This window comes from Drosophila kikkawai, unplaced genomic scaffold (assembly GCF_030179895.1).
Source record: "Drosophila kikkawai strain 14028-0561.14 unplaced genomic scaffold, DkikHiC1v2 scaffold_247, whole genome shotgun sequence".
Lineage (NCBI taxonomy): Eukaryota > Metazoa > Arthropoda > Insecta > Diptera > Drosophilidae > Drosophila > Drosophila kikkawai.
In genome coordinates, this window is record NW_027222588.1 from 23418 (window position 1) to 30940 (window position 7523).

The following is a 7523-nucleotide window of genomic DNA, read 5'->3' on the forward strand; positions in this document are numbered from 1 at the left end:
AGAGCCACAGCTCGCATTTTAAGTTGGCACCCACGACATAAACGCACTGCTGTCAACATGAATGCACTTACTAAACTAGCTAAAACTCGACTTGTTATCGCAGCTCAGAAAATGCATTACCCAGAGGAATACACTCGATTATTTAAAAACAAGGTGATTTCATCCAAAAGCTCGCTCAGCCCCCTTAACCCATTTATTGACAACGATGGCCAAATTCGCATCAACAGCCGCCTAGTCAATTCAAATCTGCCATATAACGAGAGCCACCCAGTGCTCTTACCTCCAAACTCTGCACTATGCACTCTATTCATAAAATTTGTACACCAAATCTTACTCCACGCAGAAAACAGACTCATGCTCCGATGCATCCGTCAAGAATTCTATATTCCTCGCTTGACAAACAAAGTAAAAAACTGCATCCGAAGATGTATTACCTGCAACCGATTTAAGCAGAGAACTTCGAATCAGATAATGGCAGCCCTCCCTTCTGATCGAGTCACATTCACTCCGGCATTCACAATTACTGGTGTTGATTTTGCAGGACCTTTTGACTTAAAAACGTCAGCGATTCGTTCAAGCCACATTCTCAAGGGTTACGTAGCGGTTTTCGTATGCTTTTCCACCAAAGCCGTTCATCTGGAATCGGTGTCTGAACTATCCACAAAGGCTTTTCTTGCGACTTTCGAGCGCTTTGTAAGTCGCAGGGGACTTCCCAACAAGATGGTCTCCGATAATGGGAAGAATTTCCTTGGAGCCAGCCGAGAACTCACGAAGACATGGGAAACCTTTCTCAAAAATGCCAACGAACACATAACTGCAATTTTTAGTAGCCGCTCGTTCGAATGGCAATTCATACCTCCTCACTCTCCACACATGGGTGGTCTTTGGGAAGCGGCTGTAAAATCATTTAAAAAACACTTTAAGCGCGTAGCAGGATCCCACGCCTTTACTTTCGAAGAGTTTTCTACTTTACTCGCAAAAATAGAAGCGGTTCTCAACTCTAGACCGCTGTCAACACTAAAATCAGATGCTGACCAACTACTCCCTTTAACCCCAGGTCATTTTATCCGAGGAGCCCCCCTAATTGTGTTTCCCGACAATCCGGGCGAGAACCTCGGCCTACATAATCGCTGGCAGAAACTCAAAATAATGCATCAAGAACTGAGTAGACGTTGGAGGGATGAATATCTCTCAGAACTGCACCGTCGTTATAAATGGAAGTACCCTTCTCGAAACTTAGATCTCGACGACATCGTCATTATTAAGGATGATGCCTGCCCACCAACAGAGTGGCGTCTAGGGAGAGTTATCAAGGTTCATCCGGGACCCGATAATCAAATTCGCGTCGTAGATTTACAAACCCGCACGGGTGAAATAACTCGTCCGGTCGTCAAACTTATCGTCCTCGAAACTAAACCCGATTCCTCCCAGTAATCACACACACACATAACACAACTCCCAACACCACTGCTAACATATCATATCGTTTCTCTATCAGTCGCTTATAATGTTTTTTCTCACCAGATGGGACATCAATGCAAAATGTGCCGCCAAAAGCACCCGTTGCGTTTCTGCGAAAAGTTTCTAAAACTTGACTTTATCGCTAAACGACGAGCTGTAAGACGTTTGCACTATTGCGTCAACTGCTTGGCATCCTCTCACACACTCCAACAGTGCCGATCCAAAGACATCTGCCATGTGTGCGGAGAACTGCACCACACGATCCTGCATGGACCAGCCGAGGAGACAAAGGGAAAGGAGTCAGCCAAGCGCACCAGGCCTGACCAGCAGCACACCAAGGAGCGAGAAAGCCGCAATCGACAGCAAAGCAGTGGAAAACGGAGTTACCATCGCAGTCCCAGCAACAAGCCTTCGCCGCTGGGCCAACTGAAGGAAGCCATTCGCTGCCTAACGAAACTGCAGTCCATTATCGCCAATTGATTGCCACCTGGCAAGGCGGGCAGCATGTTGGAATATCATTCCAACAACAAAAAATTTGAAATCAGCTTGTATTATATTAAGACTAATAACTGAAATACCTTTACCTAATTTACACCATGAAAACCCTTGTAATTAGTTAAGACAAAAAACTGAAGACTTATACCTAGTTCACACCTTAGAAAGAAATGAACGTGAAATGGAAACATAACATAATTTTAACTTTTAGTATTAAGTCTTACAAATACTAAATTGTACAACCCACTAACGCATAAGAATATGCGATCACTTGAAAAGCCAGCTTTTTCCGCCGGCCATTAAAACCGGCACTTTTTTGCCTATACTTTGGACCGACGTGCATGTGTTTCTCCTGATCTCGGCATTTTTTAACCTGCCATCTGAACTCTACAATAAAGGCCAACCGCGCCTTTATACACCATGTAAAAACTAATATAATTACAAATTCTGAAGTGGATATATGCACTATTATCTGAGTTGTAAACTTTTTGTTTACAATTTTACAATTGAGCATGCAAATGTATTAGCCTTGTAAAAACTAATATAAATACAAAATACAGGCATTATTAGCTGCGCTGTGAACTTTTTGTTTACAAATTTACAATTGAGTATGCAAATGTATTAGCCATGTAAAAACTAATATAAGTACATATTCTACCGTGGATACATGCACTATTATCTGAGTTGTAAACTTTTTGTTTACAATTTTACAATTGAGCATGCAAATGTATTAGCCGTGTAAAAACTAATATAAATACAAATTCTGAAGTGGATACATGAATTATTAGCTGAGTTGAGAACTTTTTGTTTACAAATTTACAATTGAGTATGCAAATGTATTAGCCTTGTAAAAACTAATATAAATACAAATTCTGAAATGGATTCAGGCATTATTATCTGAGTTGTGAACTTTTTGTTTACAAATTTACAATTGAGTATGCAAATGTATAAGCCGTGTAAAAACTAATATAAGTACATATTCTACCGTGGATACATGCACTATTATCTGAGTTGTAAACTTTTTGTTTACAATTTTACAATTGAGCATGCAAATGTATTAGCCTTGTAAAAACTAATATAAATACAAAATACAGGCATTATTAGCTGCGCTGTGAACTTTTTGTTTACAAATTTACAATTGAGTATGCAAATGTATTAGCCATGTAAAAACTAATATAATGACAAATTCTGAAGTGGATATATGCACTATTATCTGAGTTGTGAACTTTTTTTTTACAATTTTACAATTGAGCATGCAAATGTATTAGCCGTGTAAAAACTAATATAAATACAAATTCTGAAGTGAATGCATTATTAGCTGAGTTGTGAACTTTTTGTTTACAAATTTACAATTGAGTATGCAAATGTATTAGCCATGTAAAAACTAATATAAATACAAATTCTGAAGTGGATACAGGCATTATTAGCTGAGCTGTGAACTTTTTGTTTACAATTTTACAATTGAGTATGCAAATGAATTAGCCCTGTAAAAACTAATATAAATACAAATTCTGAAGTGGATACAGGCATTATTAGCTGAGCTGTGAACTTTTTGTTTACAAATTAACAATTGAGTATGCAAATGTATTAGCCTTGTAAAAACGAATATAAATACAAATTCTGAAGTGGATACATGCATTATTAGCTGAGCTGTGAACTTTTTGTTTACAAATTTACAATTGAGTATGCAAATGTATTAGCCGTGTAAAAACGAATATAAATACAAATTCTGAAGTGGATACAGGCATTATTAGCTGAGCTGTGAACTTTTTGTTTACAATTTTACAATTGAGTATGCAAATGAATTAGCCCTGTAAAAACTAATATAAATACAAATTCTGAAGTGGATACAGGCATTATTAGCTGAGCTGTGAACTTTTTGTTTACAAATTAACAATTGAGTATGCAAATGTATTAGCCTTGTAAAAACGAATATAAATACAAATTCTGACGTGGCTACATGCATTATAAGCTGAGTTGTGAACTTTTTGTTTACAAATTTACAAATGAGTATGCAAATGTATTAGCCATGTAAAAACGAATATAAATACAAATTCTGAAGTGGATACATGCATTATTAGCTGAGCTGTGAACTTTTTGTTTACAAATTTACAATTGAGTATGCAAATGTATTAGCCGTGTTAAAACTAATATAAGTACAAATTCTGAAGTGGCTACATGCATTATTAGCTGAGTTGTGAACTTTTTGTTTACAAATTTACAAATGAGTATGCAAATGTATTAGCCATGTAAAAACTAATTTAAATACAAATTCTGAAGTGGATATATGCATTATTAGCTGAGCTTTGAACTTTTTGTTTACAAATTTACAATTGAGTATGCAAATGTATTAGCCGTGTTAAAACTAATATAAGTACAAATTCTGACGTGGCTACATGCATTATTAGCTGAGTTGTGAACTTTTTGTTTACAAATTTACAAATGAGTATGCAAATGTATTAGCCATGTAAAAACAAATATAAATACAAATTCTGAAGTGGATACATGCATTATTAGCTGAGCTGTGAACTTTTTGTTTACAAATTTACAATTGAGTATGCAAATGTATTAGCCGTGTTAAAACTAATATAAGTACAAATTCTGACGTGGCTACATGCATTATTAGCTGAGTTGTGAACTTTTTGTTTACAAATTTACAAATGAGTATGCAAATGTATTAGCCATGTAAAAACTAATTTAAATACAAATTCTGAAGTGGATATATGCATTATTATCTGAGTTGTGAACTTTTTGTTTACAAATTTACAATTGAGTATGCAAATGAATTAGCCCTGTAAAAACTAATATAAATACAAATTCTGAAGTGGATACAGGCATTATTAGCTGAGCTGTGAACTTTTTGTTTACAAATTAACAATTGAGTATGCAAATGTATTAGCCTTGTAAAAACGAATATAAATACAAATTCTGAAGTGGATACATGCATTATTAGCTGAGCTGTGAACTTTTTGTTTACAAATTTACAATTGAGTATGCAAATGTATTAGCCGTGTTAAAACTAATATAAGTACAAATTCTGACGTGGCTACATGCATTATTAGCTGAGTTGTGAACTTTTTGTTTACAAATTTACAAATGAGTATGCAAATGTATTAGCCGTGTAAAAACTAATATAAATACAAATTCTGAAGTGAATGCATTATTAGCTGAGTTTTGTACTTTTTGTTTACAAATTTACAATGGAGTATGCAAATGTATTAGCCTTGTAAAAACTAATATAAATACAAATTCTGAAGTGGATACAGGCTTTATTAGCTGAGCTGTGAACTTTTTGTCTACAGATTTACAATTGAGTATGCAAATGTATTAGCCATGAAAAAACTAATATAAATACAAATTCTGAAGTGGATATTTGCATTATTATCTGAGTTGTGAAGTTTTTGTTTACAAATTTCATTATTAGCTGAGATGTGAACTTTTTGTTTACAAATTTACAATTGAGTATGCAAATGTATAAGCCGTGTAAAAACTAATATAAGTACAAATTCTGCCGTGGATACATGCATTATAAGCTGAGCTGTGAATTTTTTGTCTACAAATTTACAATTGAGTATGCAGATGTATTAGCCGTGTAAAAACTAATATAAATACTAAATGTGAACTTTTTGTTTACAAATTTACAATTGAGTATGCAAATGTATAAGCCGTGTAAAAACTAATATAAGTACAAATTCTGCCGTGGATACATGCATTATAAGCTGAGCTGTGAATTTTTTGTCTACAAATTTACAATTGAGTATGCAGATGTATTAGCCGTGTAAAAACTAATATAAATACTAAATCTGAAGTGGATACAGGCATTATTAGCTGAGTTGTGAACTTTTTGTTTACATATTTACAATTGAGTATGCAAATGTATTAGCCTTGTAAAAACTTAAATAAATACAAATTCTAAAGTGGATATATGCATTATATTAAAAGTACAAATTCTGCCGTGGATTCAGGCATTATTAGCTGAGTTGTAAACTTATTGTTTACAAATTTACAATTGAGTATGCAAATGTATTAGCCGTGTAAAAACTAATATAAGTACAAATTCTGAAGTGGATTTAGGCATTATTAGCTGAGCTGTGAACTTTTTGTCTACAAATTTACAATTGAGTATGCAAATGTATTAGCCGTGTAAAAACTAATATAAATACAAATTCTGAAGTGGATACATGAATTATTAGCTGAGTTGTGAACTTTTTGTTTACAACTTTACAATTGAGTATGCAAATGTATTAGCCATGTAAAAACTAATATAATTACAAATTCTGAAGTGGATATATGCACTATTATCTGAGTTGTGAACTTTTTGTTTACAATTTTACAATTGAGCATGCAAATGTATTAGCCGTGTAAAAACTAATATAAATACATATTCTGAAGTGGATACATGAATTATTAGCTGAGTTGTGAACTTTTTGTTTACAAATTTACAATTGAGTATGCAAATGTATTAACATTGTAAAAACTAATATAATTACAAATTCTGAAGTGGATATATGCACTATTATCTGAGTTGTGAACTTTTTGTTTACAAATTTACAATTGAGTATCCAAATGTATTAGCCTTGTAAAAACTTAAATAAATACAAATTCTAAAGTGGATTCAGGCATTATTAGCTGAGTTGTGAAATTTTTGTTTACAAATTTACAATTGAGTATGTAAATGTATTAGCCATGTAAAAACTAATATAATTACAAATTCTGAAGTGGATATATGCACTATTATCTGAGTTGTGAACTTTTTTTTTACAATTTTACAATTGAGCATGCAAATGTATTAGCCGTGTAAAAACTAATATAAATACAAATTCTGAAGTGGATACATGCATTATTAGCTGAGTTGTGAACTTTTTGTTTACAAATTTACAATTGAGTATGCAAATGTATTAGCCTTGTAAAAACTAATATAAATACAAATTCTGAAGTGGATTCAGGCATTATTATCTGAGTTGTGAACTTTTTGTTTACAAATTTACAATTGAGTATGTAAATGTATTAGCCATGTAAAAACTAATATAATTACAAATTCTGAAGTGGATATATGCACTATTATCTGAGTTGTGAACTTTTTTTTTACAATTTTACAATTGAGCATGCAAATGTATTAGCCGTGTAAAAACTAATATAAATACAAATTCTGAAGTGGATACATGCATTATTAGCTGAGTTGTGAACTTTTTGTTTACAAATTTACAATTGAGTATGCAAATGTATTAGCCTTGTAAAAACTAATATAAATACAAATTCTGAAGTGGATTCAGGCATTATTATCTGAGTTGTGAACTTTTTGTTTACAAATTTACAATTGAGTATGCAAATGTATTAGCCATGTAAAAACTAATATAAATACAAATTCTGAAGTGGATACATGCATTATTATCTGAGTTGTGAACTTTTTTTTTACAATTTTACAATTGAGCATGCAAATGTATTAGCCGTGTAAAAACTAATATAAATACAAATTCTGAAGTGGATACATGCATTATTAGCTGAGTTGTGAACTTTTTGTTTACAAATTTACAATTGAGTATGCAAATGTATTAGCCTTGTAAAAA